This window comes from Brassica rapa, chromosome A08 (genome assembly GCF_000309985.2).
Source record: "Brassica rapa cultivar Chiifu-401-42 chromosome A08, CAAS_Brap_v3.01, whole genome shotgun sequence".
In the NCBI taxonomy this organism is placed as follows: Eukaryota; Viridiplantae; Streptophyta; class Magnoliopsida; order Brassicales; family Brassicaceae; genus Brassica; species Brassica rapa.
Window position 1 is genome coordinate 7,531,742 of NC_024802.2, and position 20,438 is coordinate 7,552,179.

General features: G+C 32.9%; 2 long non-coding RNA genes across 7 annotated transcripts; one reads left to right on the plus strand and one right to left on the minus strand.

The window, feature by feature from the left end:
• Window positions 1–1,970: 1,970 nt before the first annotated feature.
• Window positions 1,971–11,712, minus strand: LOC103833642. 5 transcript variants are annotated; one of them, XR_004450315.1, is made up of 4 exons: window positions 4,980–11,712; window positions 4,564–4,701; window positions 2,898–4,468; window positions 1,971–2,797 (listed from the first exon to the last, which is right to left on the minus strand). It is a non-coding gene; the product is annotated as an uncharacterized LOC103833642 (long non-coding RNA). The 5 variants fall into 5 exon arrangements; XR_004450314.1 differs by having other exon boundaries at window positions 2,898–2,926; window positions 3,148–4,468; window positions 4,564–11,712; XR_001955713.2 differs by having other exon boundaries at window positions 1,971–2,488; window positions 2,563–2,797; window positions 4,564–11,712.
• Window positions 11,713–16,472: 4,760 nt separating this feature from the next.
• On the plus strand, window positions 16,473–19,548 carry LOC117127484. 2 transcript variants are annotated; one of them, XR_004450545.1, is made up of 2 exons: window positions 16,473–18,840; window positions 19,009–19,548. It is a non-coding gene; the product is annotated as an uncharacterized LOC117127484 (long non-coding RNA). The 2 variants fall into 2 exon arrangements; XR_004450544.1 differs by having other exon boundaries at window positions 16,473–18,808.
• The last annotated feature ends 890 nt before the right edge of the window (window positions 19,549–20,438 follow it).

Sequence of the window (20,438 nt, forward strand, 5' to 3'; positions counted from 1 at the left end):
TGTCGACTTGTAAAGTCACTTTATGGGCTTAAACAAGCTCCTAAACAATGGCACGAAAAATTTGACAATACAATGATGTCAAATGGTTTCAAAATAAATGAATGTGACAAATGCATATACTACAAAACTACAAAAAATGCGTATGTTTTGCTATGTCTATATGTAGATGATATGCTCATTATTGGAAGCAATAAAGACATTATCAATCAAACAAAGAACATGCTCAAAGGGACATTTGAGATGAAAGACTTGGGATTAGTAGATGTAATTCTCGGGGTTAAAGTCACAAGAAATTCAAACGAAATTATCTTAACCCAATCTCATTATGCTCAAACAATATTAGAGAGATTTAAAAATTACTCTAATAGTACGGCAAAAACTCCGTTAGATCCCCAAATGCACTTGACAAAGAATTCAGGTGAAGCGGTTTCACAAAACGAGTATGCACGTGTAATCGGAAGTCTCATGTACTTGACCAATTGTACTAGACCGGATCTGGCGCATGCAGTAAACGTACTTAGTCGATATACAAGTAATCCAGGTCATACACACTAGAAAGCTATAACGAGGGTACTCAATTACTTGCGCTACACCAAAGATTTTGGGCTTTACTATGGTAAAGAACCAGCAGTCTTAGAAGGATACAATGATGCTAACTGGATATCAGATTCTAAAAACTCAAAATCCACGAATGGATATGTCTTTACACTAGGAGGAGCAGCAATATCATGGAAATCTACCAAACAAACAGTGTTAGCCAGATCGACGATGAAATCTGAGTTCATAGCCTTAGACAAAGCAGCAGAAGAAGCTGAATGGCTTAGAAATTTTTTGGAAGATATTCTTATGTGGGAGAAACCTGTGCCAGCTATACGCATACATTGTGATAGTCAATCAGCTATAGCTCGGGCTGAGAATAATCTCTACAATGGTAAATCTCGTCACATCAGAAGACGACATAAAACCATTAGACAACTTATCTCAACTGGTGTAGTCACAATAGATTACATCAAATCGGCTGACAACCTAGCGGATCCATTTACTAAAGGTTTGCCACGAGATGTTGTTGCTAAATCATCAAAAGGAATGGGTTTAAAGCCTATAACGAATGAGGATGCTTGACTGCAACCCTACCTATCATGACTGGAGATCCCAAGACGTAGGTTCAAAGGGAAAACAAAATCAAACAGAATCTAACCAAAGCACTTGAGACAAAGTAGTCTCTTCCGAGCTCCTAAGATGATAAAAGTGCTAACGAATATGTGAAGGATAAGCATAAGCTTTTAATGATTCCATAGCTTCTCAGCGGAGTATTACTCAATACTTTTCATGGTCAATCACCTAATGAGTGTGAAATGGGGCCGTTTCTAGGAGAATGAATGCAAGACTATATTCTCTAAGTTCACTCATGAAAACCAGGAATAGTTCAGGCACTACAAGAAAATGATCTTATTGTGACGAAATTTTGATACACAAATTATTTGTCACAAATTTGTTACTTTTTAAATACGTTATTGTGACTTAAGTTTTCTGTCACAAATGAGTAGCTTTTTCGTCGCAGTATTCTTACGATTTTAAATCGTATCTACTTTTGTCACAGCCAGTGACAAAATTGAGACAAAACTAACAGTCGTAACAATTGTGACAATATTATGACAATACACATCGTCGCAAATCAGTTACGAACCTGTGATGGAATACATATAGTCTCACTATGATGACAAAAAGAAATAGTAATAAAATGTAACAGAACAATATAACAAATCCGTCATATTATTAAATCGATTTACAAATGTTTTTTATGTTCTTTTTACATAAACACTAGGGCTTTTCCCGGGCTACGCCCGGGGTATTTTTATAATTTTTTGTTAAACTGAAAAATTTGCACTTATATTTGAATATAAATTGTGTATATATGTTACAATAAATTTTAAGCACTATTAAATTGGTAAAAACTTAAAATTGGTTTGAATTTATTTATTGCCTTCTGTTTAACAAATTCAAAATAATTTAACTTACAATTCGTTGTTTGTTATTACTCGAAGTCATATATAGAATGATAAGTAAGATGAGTAAAAGTTAACTAAACCTAGTTATGATGTAAATACATTTTATCTTTACTTAGTGTTTGTATAAAACAATTATAAAATCTACGGCAAACTTAAACTATGTTTTAACTTTAGAATCATTCATTTCTAATACCACATTGAACAGTTTCATAACAGACATAAGATTGAAGCAAAAATTGATTCAAACATAAGAATAATGTTATTCTTCAAACCAATTCTTGAAAATACATTACAAATAAAAAAACAGACCAAACTCAGAAGTATCCGTCATCTCGTGTCCATAAAAGGTATCTCGTAATGTCTCAGGTTAGACGGATTTGGTATAATCCGAAGACACGAACAGAAAAACACTTTTTGTCCCTGGTGGACTGATCTCCTCCGGTGCTGGAAAAGTAGCTTCTCCTAGATTATACACTATGCTATTCAGATGTAAAACATAGACACCATTAATAACGCTAATATCTTCTCAAGGTAAATGACAAATCTGGCTCACTTTGCCGTTCTGGTTCTTGCTCGTCATATTCTTCTTCGTACACATCATGGTTGTGATAACGACCATGACCATATTTGGCAAGACTTCTTGATATTCTTAGATTTTTCTCTCACTTTCTTGTTCACTTTATTTGCTCCATTCTCTAGATCCTTTTCTTCCTCTTCCTCTGCCCCTGACTCTTTTCCTGATTTCTGCATAAACGTTGAGTGATTCGCATCTGATGTGCTCCTCGCAGCTGTTTTTATCACATTGACAAAATTCCAGTCCAATTCATATTTTTTTCACTCTTTAAGTTGAAATATAGATATATGATGAGGAGTTTAGTTTAGAATTACCTTATAGCATTCCCTCGCCCTGTTTCACTCTGAAAGTAACAAAGTTCTGTTTCTTATAAATCACAAGTCTTCAAGAGAACCACCACAATAGTTTATTACATAAGTTAGGTATCATTAATCCCATTACATAGAAGCTCCTTCGATTTTTCTTAATTTACTTGTCTGGTTCACTGTGAAGTTAGAAATTGCTTCATACCAGACACATAAATCATACTACGATTATACGAAACACATTCACCCAAAAGCTTACGTTTTAGCAGCTTGTTTTCCTTTGCCAATTGCAGCACCAAATATATATGCAGAAACAGAGTTCACATGACTTTATCCAACAGTACAACTGAAAGCTTGAAGACAAATATCTATTTTTTAAAGGAGTTGGAGAGGCTTACATATGATATGCTCCATGTATGTGAAAAATCTGGAAAAATTACATAGATCAAAGAACAAACAGAGTCTGAAAAAAGAAAACAGAAATATTATTATATCACAGAAAAATAAGTACGTGCATACCCATAGAGCTCTTTTGGCACGTGTGAGAGCAACATTCATCCGTTGTATATCAGCAACGAACCCAACGCCGCGACTGGAAAGCACGCACACATGACATGATAATGACATCACGTTCTTTTTCTTCTATTTAGATGCTAGATGATGTAACTACAAAGAGAGAAGAGAGAGAGAGAGAGTAATCTGTGAATTAGAATATGATTGTATGAACTCTAAGAAATTCAAAACCACAGGGAAGATATATATACATATATATGAGAAAATAAACATATAACCCCATCACGCGTAAACCGAAGAGTAAACGCCTCCCTTGTTTCACTGTTTGTATGGAGTAGTTAAACACTGACTTAGCATCTGAAGCACTAGGATTTGGAGATCAAATATGAACACTCGGCTCCATGATTGATCAGGCATAAACGGTTGAGGAACATTCATTGTTTCCATATGCAGGTTCCATAGAGTGCTGGAGTATGATGTTTTGGCTTGTCCAGCACCAGAACAACACAATACTCTGAAATTATTTAACTGAAACACATGTCTTTAACGAATCTGGATTCTGTGCATACTCAATAAGACAGAGAATTGACTCAGAGCTCGTTCAAGATGCTAGGGATGAAATAAATTATGAGGATATAGCTCTTAATACTCCCATGACAAAGATCAAAAAATGGTGAAGATATTAAAAAGACATCAAATCTTCGAGAAATTAAAAATGAAGCTTTAGTCATTCTCATGCTTTTAAAGGAAAAACAACAATTACACATCATCTGCTTAAGCTATACTCCATTAGGTGAGACTCAATTACAGTTGCAGGACTGTGATTCCAGAATAGAAACAAATTGGGAAACACTAAATAAGATGGAGACAGTTTCCAATCATATGGAGCGCTTTTAAAAAACTAAATTTTACATTCGTGTTCCTCTGTATGATTAGAACAGGCTAACAAAGTCAGAACTGACATGGTAACCTAGTGGTAGTCTGTAGCTCTCGTTCGTTCCTCCTCGGTCCATGATCTGAACCAATAACATATGAGAGTTCAGACGCTCTGAAGACTGTTATGGACACTACAGGTAGCAAACTCATTGGTGAGATATACCATAATGCAAATAGATTCTTTGACATTATTAACATAATATTGCTGGGACTGTAGAAGTAATACCTGGCCATAGAAATGATTTCACGCTGGAACTTCCAAATCTGTCGTCTCTCTTCTCAGCGTCTATTGAAAACTGAAACCCTTCTCTTTTGCGAAAGATATGTCGGCCTTGTTGCTAATCAAATCAAGATAGCTCTCTTTCTGGTAAAATTGGAAGGTGAGAAATTTAAATCAGGGCCAAGAAAATACATTTCAACAATCTCAAAATAATAAGTAATCAAATTCCTGTTTTTGAAGCAAAACACTTTCATAGGCCATTCATTTCTGGATTAGTTGGGAAGTTGGGTAGATCAATCACCCTGATAGATGGGGTTTATAAGCCTCGACAACAAAATGGTGATTTTCCCAGTTTTTATGGCTGTGAAATTTATGTCTGAAGAAAGACATTTTCTTAACTGAAAGGAAAAGGGAACATTTACCCTAAAGAGAAAAAAAATGATACAATGACATAGCACTAAGTTTGTATATGCTTCGCTAATTTTTTTTTTGGGAGGAGGTTTTCAGGATTGAATGGAACCAACTTAAAATGAAGTGGTTTGTAAAGAAGGAAAATGAGAGGGAGGTGAAACAGATTCATTAAAAGGGTATTGAAGAACACCATTGATTGGTAGCAGATGAGGCTTAATAACAACTGAGATTGGATGGAGAGGAATAAGAGAGGACGAAGTGGAAGAGGATAGTCGTAGGTCATATGGGCCTTTAAAACTAATATAAAGCCCAAACGCAATCTTTAGAATTTTGTCCTCGAGAAAGCAGTGACGACGTGGTAATATGAAAGATTGTTATTGGTTGTTTTTTTGTGCTGAGGTGGACACTCACCTTATTCTCCTTTTAGTATAGTATAGATTTCTAAATTGATTTAATTATATTTTTATAAAGTCAGTGATTAAAAAAATATAGTTTTGATACTTTTTACTTGATATGTATATATTTTTATATACTTCAGTATTTTAAAACTTACTTCATTTCATACTAATTTAAAATATGGTTATTTACTATCTATTTTAGATGTCACTATTTTTTAGATGTATGTTTAAAATGATATGAACAGCATATACCTTTCTTATTAGATATCGGTCATATGTAAAAATGAAAAGAGATAGAATTCAAAGCTGAAACATATTGAAAATAAATGATGCTATGTATGATCGATCCATTAAGCCAAACTCAAAACTAATTACAGCCCATTACCTATAAGTCTATAACCCTAATCAATAATGAGGACACGTGTGTGCATATATATATATATATATATACACTCCAAGAGAATAGCCGCAGCCACCACCTTAGAGAGAATGAGAGATAGAAAAAAGTGAGAGATGTGCGTTTCCGATGTTGGGCACCACCCTCGTTTCTGGTGTTGTGGTGGTATGTGTGTCTCGCGGTTGGGTTTTTAATAAGGAGAGGAAGAGATCGATCTTGAAAGAACTGGGCAATCAGCTGGAGGTCAGACAAAGGCAGAGAATATTAGAGCCATTGTTTTGAGATGGACACCAATCGAGAACACATCATGGAGTTCTGTCATTGCAAGAGTTTGTATGCCTTAGCCGCCATAACTTTCGATTCCTGTGCAAGAATCAACCGAAGATAAAAATTCAGGAAACCCTAACTGTTTTCTCTCGACCGCAGCCCAGTACCGGAAGCTGAATGTAGTAGCATATATTATAATTTTTTGTCGATATTATAATATTCTTTTAAAATTGTTTATATTAATTTAGTTTCAAATACTAGTTACTTTTGTATTCTTTCACTATTATTACAAATATTAACTATAAAAATAAAGCAATAGTTTAGTGAATTCTGAATTAATCGTGATGACAAATTGTTAACTAATTAAGTCAAAAGTTTATAGATGGGGTATAACAAATTTAATTTGAATTTGTAACTATATATTAGTTATAAAGTATTACAAAATTAAAGCAACTAAAAGAGTCGCAAATGAAGACGGATTAGTGATGATTCTTTACTAGTATTAGTTTGTGACGGTTTTTTTTTTTTTTTTACAAAGTTTGTGACGGTTAGAGACTATATTTCAGTGGTAATCAGAGACGGAATTAGCACGTTGTGATAGTCACAAAATATGACAACTTTGTTACGTTAAATTGTAGTTGGTAATTGTAACATTTTCATTACTTTTATATATGGTTACTATTTGTGACGGAATAGTTACTATATGTAATGGTCGTAACATTGTAATGTTTTTTGTTACCAACAAAATTTGTGACGACCGTATTGTAACCACAATGAAATTGTCACAAATATGTCACAATATTTTTATTGTGACGAATTGTGTTTTATTGTGACAAATAATTTGGTCACAATATAACTATTTTTTTGTAGTGAGGGCCACAATGAACACAATAGAGAACTAAGTTCTACGAGAAAATGAAGCTGCGTTATGCCTGTTGTCTCGGTCTACATAAAACACCGGTTGGTTCAAGACATCATGTTCACCTTCTGGTAAAGTAAACCCGACAGATATTAACTATGAGTAGTTCAAGGCTTAAAAATGCCACCAACTCAAACACAGTGAATTTTTTGCAAACACTTTCGATAAGTCTGTCTAGTCTAGTCCAGATTAGAATAAGTATAGTTTTTTTCTTTTTAGAGTCTATCGAGTCTACATTTAGTCTAAAAATGTCTAGAAGAGTCATTTCTATTCATGTGGGGGATTGTTGGATCCATTAATAGCCTTTAGGCTTTAATGAAATATGTGAAAAGCAAATGACTTGGGCCTGTGTATTCAACAGCCCAAAGAATCATTATTTATGATGTAAGGGAACTTGTCCCACATCGTTTAGAGGAAGAGAAGTTGAGCAATATATATATGTTCACTTACCATGAAAGCTTAAACAGCTTGGAGAGAGAAGAAAGCTCCCCACGCGCACGCCGCCGCCGCCGTCCGGCCGGCTCGGCTCGGCTCGGCTCGGCGTGGACTTGGGCTTGGGCTTGGGCTTGGGCTTGGAGGGCCTTTGGCCCGATAAGAATTATTCTTTTTGGACCAAGTTAAGCTCAACGCTTTGCCATTTTATTTCTAAAAAAAGCATGACATTTGTGTATAAACGACATGTAGTTCGTTTAAAAACAACACAAAGTTTATCTGTTCGAAATGGATCAGTACGAGTCAACAAGAGAGAAACTTGCGGAGAAAGCTACTCAACGTTCCACTCCGAAATCTTTGCGAGATTTTCGGAAAACGTTCGCAACAGTTTCGAAAAACCGTTCCTAGTCTTCTCTTTAAATATGGACTCTCCTCTTCTCATTTTCTTCAACTTTTTCAGATCGAAACCAGCATCAAAATTCCCTTAGCGTAAGTCATAAAAACGAGAGTGTTTCGTAGAGTTTATAGTTCGATAGGGCGATCACGAGTGAGGCGTGATTCGTCTGCCATGGTTGTATCCTGGGACTCTATATTCATACAGTCCCGTCTCACTAACGGAGCGAATATTTTGAGTTAAGGAAAGAGATCATATCTCGCCTCCATGTCTCGTTGCGAATACGATTTCTTATCGTTCTCGTATTCGTTTTCTATATTCGTCTATTTCCTTAACTTCGCTTTTATTATATCGTTTACATCAGTCCGGTTTACCGGCATTTACAATGCATGGCTAACGTTCTAAATGGTAATAGCGGCTTTAAATGATGTGGAATGTAACGACCCAATTTCGGTCTTGGAGTTTGTTAGCCTGCTAAAGCATATGCACATATCCTAAGTCCCAATCTTTCTCTATAAAAAACCATCCAGCCTTGGTTTCTCCACCTGCAAAGAATTAAAAAAAAATCAGAAGTTAGAAAATTAGAGAGAGAGAGAGCATTAAGAGAAAGAGATGGGCAGAGCCGGACCTGAGTTTCCGGGGCCCTATCCAAAATAAAAAAAAAATTAATTTTTTAAAGATTTTTTTTTGAATTTTTTTTAAGATAAAACATTTTTTGTTTACTTAAAATTTTAAAAGAACATTTTTAGTCTATTATAATTTTTTTATATAATTATAATTTTTAAAATTTGTTTATTTTTATCATTTTTTATATTTTACATTAAACATTTATACATTTATTGTATACAAAATACATTTTTTTTTTAAAAGGGGGCCCACAAAAGTGGGGGCCCCATTCAAATGTTTCGCATGAATGGGGGTCAAGCCTGGCTCTGGAGATGGGAAACCTTTGTAGAGATGGAGCCACCAGAGAGACTGAGCCACAGCTGGAGCCACTGCACATTGTGCTCATCACCACCGTTCGCCGCAGCTGACAATCGCCGGAAACCGCCATGCCTTTGAGCTTTGTTTTCGTCCGTTCAGTAAATCGGCCATAATTTCCTAACCATTGAGAATCTCGCGCATGCAAAGCCGTGATCATGTTCCTCTCGTCAAGAAGAAGCTGTATCCACCGAGCACGCCGCAATCGGAGTCTGGACGAAGCCGCTAGAACCTCTGGAAGTTTCACTTCCGCGGGCAAGCCACGCGCCGTGCCGGGAATCGTCTCCGCCGCGCCGGGAATCGTCTCCGCCGCTTTCGACGAATAGTGCTCTAGGCATATATTGATTGTTCTGTGTCGTGTAGGCACCGTGTTTGTTTCATGCTAGAGCTAGGCCTACATAGTTATAGTGTTATGAACTGAGTCAGTGGTTTACGGTTTAGCATCCCATACCTCGCTGGGTAACTCCCCTGTTGCTTACCCCTCCTTCTTTTTTTCCATTTTAGGTGAGACTCACGATCAAAAGTGATTACATCGGTTTGGTGCTTGGGGTGTTATTGGGCTTTCAGGCCTTTGGGCTTCAGACGTTTCTACTTATTTATACATTTCAGACTTTAGGCTTTGTGATGTTTTTATTTTTCAGACGTTTATTTTATTTACTGGATTTCCAGCGTGGACGTTGACTTTCAAATATTTATAAATGGAGATTTCAGAATTTATCATTTATCATATTATTTTACTATTTCAAAAGTGACCGGTGTCACATTTTTGATATCAGAACTATTTATTTATCGTAATATTTTATTATGTAAATCGAGGTGTCACAGTAGAAGTCAGTTTTATTGTGGTACATTTGAATAAATTCATCATGCTGAATAAGTTTATTTTACGTAAAATAAACAATGCAAGATAGTATTTGAATGGTGACAATAACAACCGAAATATATGTAAAATTTTGATAATTTTTGTGATACTTTACATAATATACAGAGGCTATTACTCAATAAGTATAGAAAAGTTGTGATAGGGACTAGAATATCATACAAGTTTTGAAAATTATTCAAATGTTGGTAAACACCTAGTAAATTTCAATAAATAACCTTGGCTAAATTTTTTTAAATGTGACTAATTATAATTAAAAATGATTAAAATTATTAACAAATCCACGTCATTAATAACTGTAATCTCTTTTTTTTTTTGTAAATATAAATAATTCTAATTTGATGGCGTTTACAAAACAGTTTTGGCGATTTTCTGGACGATTTCGAAAGTGAGCCAGATCCTATATTTTCTCACCACGATCTTAGTGGTTGAAGGGTTTAGATTTTTTGAATGTGGGTTTTACACATGTTGTACTCCCACTATGCTTTGTACTTCCATGGGGGAACCACTTTCCCAACGTGATGAGTGTGTGCTATTGAAAACTGTAAAGGCTATTTGTAGATGGCCTTGGGAAATTTCTTTATCCGCACTCAAACTTTTGCTATTTCCAAATCTTATTTTCCTACTACAGACACTATGACAGAAAACATTAGACGTGTGATTCAAGACATTTTTCTTGGTAGTAATGATGCTCCCTTGTCCTACCCTCTGAAGCTGAGGAGAATCGTTTCATCTTGGTGGAGTGCCCAACTATGCCGCAAAAACAAAATCTGAGAGGCATTATTGCAACCATGCCTAGAGTTTTGGGACTGGAGGGTCTTGTACATGGTCGGGTTATGGAAGGAAGGATATTCCAATTCATCTTTCCAAGTGAAGAAGCAATGGACATGGTGTAATGACCCGATCCCGGCCCTTGGGCCCAAGCTGATCCGCGGCCTTACCATTTGCCTATGTATATATGATTCCGGTTTTAAGTCTTTAGATTCAAAGTCCATTTCATTATATATGATCCGCGGATTGTACATTCAAACCTTGCAGGATCCAAAAATAAAAGTTCTATTTCCTTGTTGCTTCTGGTGTTGTTGGACATAAACCTGAAAGAAACAAGAAAATTTTACAAGTAAAAATAAAAACTAAAACCTAGACTAAATCTGTCCACAAAATCTAATGGCAAATCTAATGTTCCCCGACAACGGTGATAAATTTGTTATGCTCAAATTACCCTAAAGCAACTCTTTTAAATAAGAAATCAATTGCAGAACTTAGCGATCGGATCCACATGAAGCGTGTGTACACTGTAGACTATAGGTATCTAAACCATTAAAGCTGAAATACAAATGAGAATTAACCTTTAATTACCTTTGTTAATTACAAGTTGTGCCACTGGTTTTTGCTTTAAAAATTCAATCAAATTAAGAGAATATTCATAATATATTAGCAACTTAAATGCAAACCAATGAAAGCTAAACATTTAAACTCCATATTAATCTCACCAGCACATTATATATGGGTCCCATTTAGTTAAATTTCACGTGTATAAACATTATAGAGTTATTTTTGGGTCCACCCCCTAGGGTGAACCTCTAGGTTCACCAACCAATAGGATTTCATTATTTCAAATTCGATATCTTTAAGAAAAAGAAACAAAATATTGTCAAGATATATTATGTTTTTAAAATAAAAAAGTTAAAAAATTAGAAAAAATAGTAGTTAGGGAAAAACGAATTTAAAAAAAAAAAAATTTTTATCGTTATCAGCAAAATACTATACCCTAAATCCTAATCCCTAAACCCTAAATCATAAACCCTATAAACCCTTGGGCAAACTCCAAACCCTTGGATAATTCATACTCTAATTCAAAAATACTAAATCTTAAAACCCTAAACCCTTGAGTGTTTAGTGTTTTTGATTTGAAGTTTAGGATTTATCCAAGGGTTTAAGGTTTACCCAAGGGTTTAGGATTTAGGGTTTAGGGATTAGGGATTAGGATTTAGGGTTTAGTATTTTGCTGAGAATGTTAAAAATATATTTTTTTAATTACTACTTTTTAATTTATTTATTTTAACCTTTTTATTTTAAAAATATAATATAACTATAGCTTGAGAAAATATTTTGTTTCCTTTTTTAAAAGATTTCAAATATAAAATAAAATAATTTTATTGGTTGGTGAACCTAGAGGTTCACCCTAGGGAGTGAACCCAAGAATAAGTCTTTAAAAAAGGAAACAAAATATTTTCTCAAGCTATAGTTATATTATATTTTTAAAATAAAAAGGTTAAAATAAATAAATTAAAAAGTAGTAATTAAAAAAATATTTTTAACATTCTCAGCAAAATACTAAACCCTAAATCCTAATTCCTAATCCCTAAACCCTAAATCCTAAACCCTTGGGTAAACCTTAAACCCTTGGATAAATCCTAAACTTCAAATCAAAAACACTAAACACTCAAGGGTTTAGGGTTTTAAGATTTAGTATTTTTGATTTAGAGTATGAATTATCCAAGGGTTTGGAGTTTGTCCAAGGGTTTATAGGGTTTATGATTTAGGGTTTAGGGATTAGGATTTAGGGTATAGTATTTTGCTGATAACGATAAAAATATTTTTTTTTTTTAAATTCGTTTTTCCCTAACTACTATTTTTTCTAATTTTTTAACTTTTTTATTTTAAAAACATAATATATCTTGACAATATTTTGTTTCTTTTTCTTAAAGATATCGAATTTGAAATAATGAAATCCTATTGGTTGGTGAACCTAGAGGTTCACCCTAGGGGGTGGACCCAAGAATAACTCTTTTTTAAAAGATTTCAAATATAAAATAAAACAATTTTATTGGTTGGTGAACCTAGAGGTTCACCCTAGGGAGTGAACCCAAGAATAAGTCAACATTATATTGCTAACAGTTCAATTAGTCCACTTTGACATCTTTTTACATGACAACTGAACATTAGTTTTTACACTCTATTGAACATTATGTATTCTGTTTTTTTTTTTATCTCTTACACATACCTATGGTACACAATTCTTAGATATTGTGGGAACCGAAATTCACACTGTCGATTTCCGTTTAAATAAGGAAACTAGGAAAACCCTAATTTCCCAGAGGACCCGGATATCTGTTAATTACCACACGTCAAGCAATCAGAACACGAGAATAACAACGATAAAATTAAGAAATCGAAAAGAGAGCAAAGTAGATATTTATTCCGAATCTGCGTATGAGCATTACAACAAGGTATAAGCCTGGGCTCGAGAGCTGTCGGCGAGATTCCTAGTTCTAGCAACCCTAAGACGGCTAAACCTAATTGAGTCGCAGCTCGAAATAACAAAAACGGAAAATTGCCTAAATTGCTCTAAGTGCTCTAAGTGCTAAGTTTGCTCTGAAAAAAGTTCCCCCTCTGCTCCTCGCCTAGGACTTCTTATATACTAGCTCCAAGGTCGGTTTACGCTTTTACTCTTCTGCCCTTAAGCCGTCATAGCATAAAAATGGAGATATTCCATTTTTCCCGATCTTCACAATTATCTTCAAAACTTCCGTATTTATCCGCGGAAACTTGACATTTATCCTTCCTCATGGGCCAAGCGTGAACCATGCTGTGGTTCACAGGCTTTTGGTTAGGAAAAATCGTAGGATGGGCCTCGAGTCGTGTTTTAGGTTCCTTTGGGCCGTCTTCCGACTCGACACGTTTACTACGAGTTTTCCGCGGTTTCTAATCCGCGAAGTTTGATCGATGAATTAGAATAGCGGGAAACATGGACTGAGCTTGCTACGGTCTTCGGGAGATAGCATTCGAGGTTTTTGACGAGAATGCAAGGACTGGTGTCGTATCGATGTTCGGAAAGGTTCAATCGCTACACAGCGACCAAACTTTGGCTCGAGCCCGGTCGCTACGTAGCGACCGAGCTTTGGCTCGAGCTCGGTCGCTACGTAGCGACCGAGCAGGACGATCGCTCGGTCGCTACGTAGCGACCGAGCTTGGCTGAGCTCATGTGTGTGTGTGTATATATAAAGGTGTGTGTGTGTGTATAAAGGTGGCCAAGGGAAATCTCATAATATGTGGAGACTTCTGGGCCAAACTTGACTTTGGAAATTGAGTGGGCCCGTCCTCGCGTCAGTGTCGAGCGATACCAAGGATGGTTTTCTAAATTTTTGATTCAATCTTCTGTTTCCTTGAACAACTGCTATTTTCTTTATCTTTAAGCTCCAAATGGCTTTATGATATCTACAATTCTCCAAAACATTTTTGGACCTTAAAAGACTCTAAAATAGATTCGAAACATAATATAAATACTCAAGTAGGACTTGTATTATGGATAGAAACCGATGAAATCCATAGTATATCAAGGTCCAAGAACTACCTACCAAACATATATTCTCTGAGCGTAAGACTTGAGATGTTTCTACTGGTGATTGGATCAAATTTGTTGTAGTTGGTTCATTTTTCTGTAAACCATGCTTGACATTCTCCTTGTACATATCTTATCAGCTCAAGCGGGTCTCTATCAATTCCTATGAATAGTTTATCGTTCCTTACTTTCCATAGATACCAAATTATCCATGGATAATGGTCTTTGTCCATCTTCGGATCTCCAATACTAGTCTTTAACCAAAAGAATATAATTCATGTTAATGTAAATGCTAGACACATGGAAAATATTTGGGAGAGACTGTGTAGCTGCTAGGGCCCATGCTTGAAGTGTTGGTGAACATTCAACGATAGTGTGAGTTACAGACTCATAAGATTTCTAACATCTCTGACAAATATTATCAATTGCATAAGTCGACGGTTCAAAATTCTTTGTGACATCTACATGTCATGTGATTAACTGATATATAAGATGACAAATTTTTTGATGAGCATTTAACTTTTGAGCAAATGCTTGGAGTTTCATATGATGCTTGGATATGTGTAAACAACATCTTCTTCAATTTTTAAGTTTGTGTTTGGCCACCCAGTATCCTGACTTAATAGTATACATACCACTTTTTGGTAAAACTCTATCAATAAGTATCACGATGTAAAGATCGGCTTATGGCCAAGCTTCTAATCAAGGGTATATTTTCTTATGCTACAAAGTTCTCAAGCATTGTGATGTCCCATTCTTTTAAGTTTTCAATAATAAAATCACTAAATGTCATTTTGGGATGTGCTACTGGGAAATTTGGCCTGGCGGAAGTGAAGCCGGAATCTATGATTCTTCTCATACTTTTACATCATAACCTGAATGTATCTTCTGCCGAATCCCCAACAACAACAGGGGCCTCGCTGTAGATAAGCTAGTTAATATGTATGAAGGGGTATCTATACCACCAGCTCGCAACAAAGAACTTAGTCTATAGTACTTACCACGCAAAACCTGGGCCACAAAAAAGTCTAGAAATTGTACTAATCTCCGCAACTGTTTTGCCAGTAGTGCTCCTATTGATAACCATAGACTTTCTCATTTTACCTAATGAATTCCTTTCTTTTGGGAACTTGAGCTCCACTAAAAAGCGAGCCATGGCACTCAATATATTTTTGCAGATCTTCAAAGGGAATATCTAACTCGACATAACATAGGTCAGAAGGATTAGTAAAATCGATTTAATTAGCATCTCCTTGCGTCCTTTTGATAATCATCTCCATATCCAGCCATTTACTATATTTTGCAATATGTTCTTAAGAAAGATAAATAATTTGCATTTCGAGCCACTAATATTTTGTAGAATTCTTAAGTATGAATCCATTCCACCATCATTTTGGATTCCAAAAGTATTCTTAGGTATTTTCATGGACTCTCTTATCAAAAATTAAAGATGGTTTATCAAAGTTGAAGTCTTGAAATATTTAAGTATTCATTGATCTGAAGTCTTTACATATTTTAAGCATTGGCGGATCCACTAAAGAGATTAGGGTGTAAAATCTGTACAAAATTTTAATTGTGTGTAATATCATCATATTAACACTTTTTATTTGTTTTCTTTCTTTTAAGTGGTACTAGGTTAAGACCCCCGCCTTGCGCGGGATGAACATTATATATATAAATTATTTTATATATTATATGTTTATAACATATTATGAAATAATAAATATATATTGAATAATTAAAAAGTCATTATCTACTACTTATATAATTAAATTGGTGCGAACATATAAATAAATTTTATAAATCAAAAAAATATTTTTTCTATTTGATATGATATATAATTAAATTTAAATGATAGTAACATATATATGGTATATTTTAATATTAATATTTATTATATGATGCTTTTTGCACATATTTTTTAATTATTTGTATCTGTTATAGCAAAAAGTCTAAATTAGTGATAACAAAATTTTCAATGTGGAATTAATTTTTTAAGTAATTTATAATATTTTTAAGAATTAAGTTATCAATACTTTTTCAAATTTTTTATCAAAAAAATGTTCAAAGAAAATTTTAAAATTAAGATATTTATGTATTTTTATATGGCATATAGTTTAATTTAAAATGAAATATATATATTTATATATTTTTTATTTTTGATACTTATTAAATAAGACTTTCAACTTATATTATTTTTTAATTATTTGTATCATGTCATAACAAAATTTTTAAATCATAGATTACCAAATTTGAATGTGAAACTTTTAACAGTTTTAGTAATTTATACTCCTTTTTAAAAATTCAAAATATGATATATAAATAATTTTTTTAATTTTTATTATATGGTTACTATGATTGTTTAATTTATTTTAATAGCTTTAAATTAAACAAATATAATTATAATACATACTTATTTTTATCAAATCTTTATTATTCAAAATCAATAATTGTCATATATACTTTAGCCACATTAGATAATTCCGTAATCTTATTTATGGAAATAATGAAGCACATTAATAATGTATTTATTGTGGTTTAATAAAAAGCTTATTATATATTTAGATGGACCAACTTATTTCTCTAAAGACTCTAAGAATCATTCTAGTGATGACACGTGGCTACAAAAAAATGTTGCAATGCTTATCAAATAATATATAGGGGATTTTGACACCCCTCAACATAATTCCTGCATCCACCACTGTATTTAAATATTTAGAAGGTAGATACGATTAGTGTTTAGAATGTACGATAATTTAGTTTTCTTAATTGATTAATCGTTATTATTTTATGGAATTTTGTTTTTTGTGTTAGAAACTCGACAATCTTATTTTTATCAAGTTTTTGAAATTTTATGAATTATTACTTTTTTTCGATTGGACAACTAATGACTTTTAAACGAACGTGTAAATTTTACAATCAAAAGAGAGAGCATATAGGAATATTTAAAAATAAAAGGTTTGAAATAACAAAGGGTAGTTCACTCGAATAAACATTTTTAAGTTTTTGTCACAAAAATAGATTTCAAAAACTAAAATGACTAAAATAGCATTTTTTATTTTGAAAATTTTAAATTTTTTTAATTTTTAAAATTTTAAATCCTACCCCCAAAACCCCACTTCTCAACTCTAAACCCTAAATTCTAAACCCTAAATCCTAAACCCTAAACTCAACCCCTTAATTCTAAACTCTAATGTCTAGATTAATTAAGAACATCTCCAAAAAGGAACTCTATTTTGAAATTTCCAAAACTCTATATTTGAAGTTTAAAGATGTTCTTCTCCAAAAGTAAAACTTTAAAGGGGAAATTTTACTTTTACACTTTGTTTGATACCACTATTCAATTTTACCACCAATTTAGGGGACATTTTCATAGATACCACTTTCATTAATGAACAAAAGACAATAGTACCCTTACCTTATCTTCTCTTCAATCATCGACTCTTCATCTCTCTTTTTGAGATCCATCTTCTCTCGGACTTACCGTCGAGATCCTCCGTTTCCGTCGAGATCCGCCGTCTCCGTCGAGATCCACCGTCTCTGTCGAGATCCGCCGTCTCCGTCGAGATCCGCCATCTCTCTCTCTCACACAACCGGCAACGAAAACGGATTACAGAGAATCGCGATTCAAAGCCTTCAAATGTTGATTCATGTTCAAGATTCACAACTCGTATGTCTCTAATTCTTGTATTCTTTTGTTTGTTTCGAGTAAATATTTGATTTTGTTCTTTCTCTGATCAAAAAATCAAAAAAGTTTGCTTTAGACTTCTCATTTGAACATGTCGATCTAAGAGAAACAATTTCCATAGTGAACAATACTGAGTTTTGACAACTTAAAACCCTTTATAAATCTGGGTTTCAAGTAATTTTAGGGGTTTCTTCTTTCTGTTATCAAAAAATAGAATACGGTTAATTTGGACTTGTCATTTGAATGGTCCCTGCTAAGAGAGAGATTTTTCGATAGTGAACATTGTATATTAAGGAATTATAACCCTTTATAAATATGGATTTTAGAATATTGTTGATAATACAACTCAACGATTTACAAGATTTTATAAAAGAAGTTTTTTAACAAGAGTTGATCGCATATGTCTATAGGACAACATATAAATGTGTGAACTAAAGAAGTCTTGTGTTGTGTTATTCTATATTATTTGTAAGACTGTTGTGGAAATACACGAACCCTATGCTTGGATAAGGTATGTTTAAGCCATGATTAGAAGTTCATATCATCCTTTTATTAACTTCATATCATTTTTGTTTTGGACTTCTCATTTGAATATGTCGATTTAAGAGAAACAGTTTCGATAGTGAACATTGAGTTTTTTGACAACTTAAAATCCTTTATAAATCTAGGTTTCATGTAATTTTAGGATTTTCTTCCTTCTGTTTATCCAAAAATAGAATACGGTTGATTTGGACTTGTCATCTGAATAGTTCTGGCTAAGAGAGAGATTTTTCGATAGTACACTGCATATTAAGGAATTATAACCCCTTATAAATCTGTATTTTAGGATATTGTTGATAGTACAGCTCAACGATTTACAAGGTTTTATAAAAGAAGTTCTTAAACAAGAATTCATCATATATGTCTATAGAACAACATATAAACGTGTGAACTCGAGAAGTCTTAGGATGTGTTATTTGTAAGACTGTTACCGAAATACATGAACATTATGCTTGGATAAGGTATCTTTAGACCACGATTAAAAGTTAACATCATCTTTTTATTTCGTCTTGCAGTTAGACAGCAATAAATCTTGCACATCTTCCTGATTGCCTCCAAGGATTTATGAAACTGGAACAGAACCACTAGACAATCCAAAAGTGATTATTCAATCGGTGTCTTGGTCAATAATGTTAAGTGTTTTATAAAAGATTATAAATTCATAAATTAGAGAGACTTATAATACGTTGTTTATTCTTTGTTACATCTTGTGGTTAATACATTATTTGGATTCTCTGAGGAATACAAACATTTGGTGACCCCAACACATCCTGATCTTGGATGACATGGATTTTTACAGTGTTGTGCAATTAGTTCAACAAGGATATAAAATGAAGAAAAGCTAAGGGGAACGAGGATTTGTGGTTTTACTTTTTGCAGCATATGATGTAGGGCAATAACACATGAAAGAAGATAAAAATGAAGGGAAAAGAAAGCTTAAGAGAATAAAAGTTTATAAATAATTTATAAAAATATATAAAACAGTTTGTAAAGTTTATAAGCTATTTATAAGGGTTTATATATTATTTGTAAGAGTCTCAAAACCATTTATAAATGTTTACATTTATAAAGGTTTATAAAACAATTAATAAAGTCTATAAACCATTTATAACTGTTTATAAAAACGTTATGAAAGTATATACACAATTAATATGGGTTATGTATTCAATTTATAAGGTTTATAGGTTTATGAACCAATTAGAAAGTCTCTTAAATCATTTATAAGAGTCTACAGTAATTTATAAGGACTTGTAGAAACAATTTATAAGAGTTTGTAAAATTGTTTATAAGGATTTATAAGGATATATAAATAATTAATAAGAGTTTATAAATCATTTATTAAAATAATTTTTGAATTTTATAAAACTTTTAAAAAGAGTTTGTAAAATTGTTTATAAGGGTTTATAAGGATATATAAATAATTAATAAGAGTTTATAAATTATTTATAAAAATTACTAAAAACAATTTCTGATTTATAAAAACAATTTATAAGAGTTTGTAAAATTGTTTATAAGGGTTTATAAGGATATATAAATAATTAATAAGAGTTTATAAATCATTTATAAAAACTACTAAAAACAATTTCTGAATTTTATAAACCTTTTAAAAAGGTTTACAATTTTTTGTAAGAGTTTATAAACCATTTATAAAGGCTTATAAAACAATTTATAAGAGTATGTAAAATAGTTTATAAGGATTTATATGTAAATAATTAATAACTGTTTATAAATCATTTATAAATGTTTATAAAAACAATACATAAATTTTATAAACCATTTATAAGGGTATATAAATTATTTATAAAGAATCTATAAACTTTTTATAGAGGGTATGTAAACAATTTGTTTGTTCATGGCTTTATAAAGTATATATTTTGTCTGGTATGTAAACAATTTTAATCATTTGATATGGAATCCTAATTTACCTTCATAATTTAGACATTAAAAACATCTGAACGACATGTTTCTTTACTTGAATTCTGGATACAATGTGTTATTTCTCTTCTTGTTCTCTCTTCCGTATAAGGTTCCCTTCATGTAACCCATTTGGTCACATGAATATTGGCACAAAATCTAGACCATTCAACGTCAACCTAACCAAACTTGATTTCTATTACAAGAAACAAAATGTAGTAAAAATGAGTAGTTTCAATTACTTAGCCACAAAATAACATGCCATTTCTTGGAAAGAGTAAGACTATGAGTTGAAAGGACTATATAAGGGTCTCA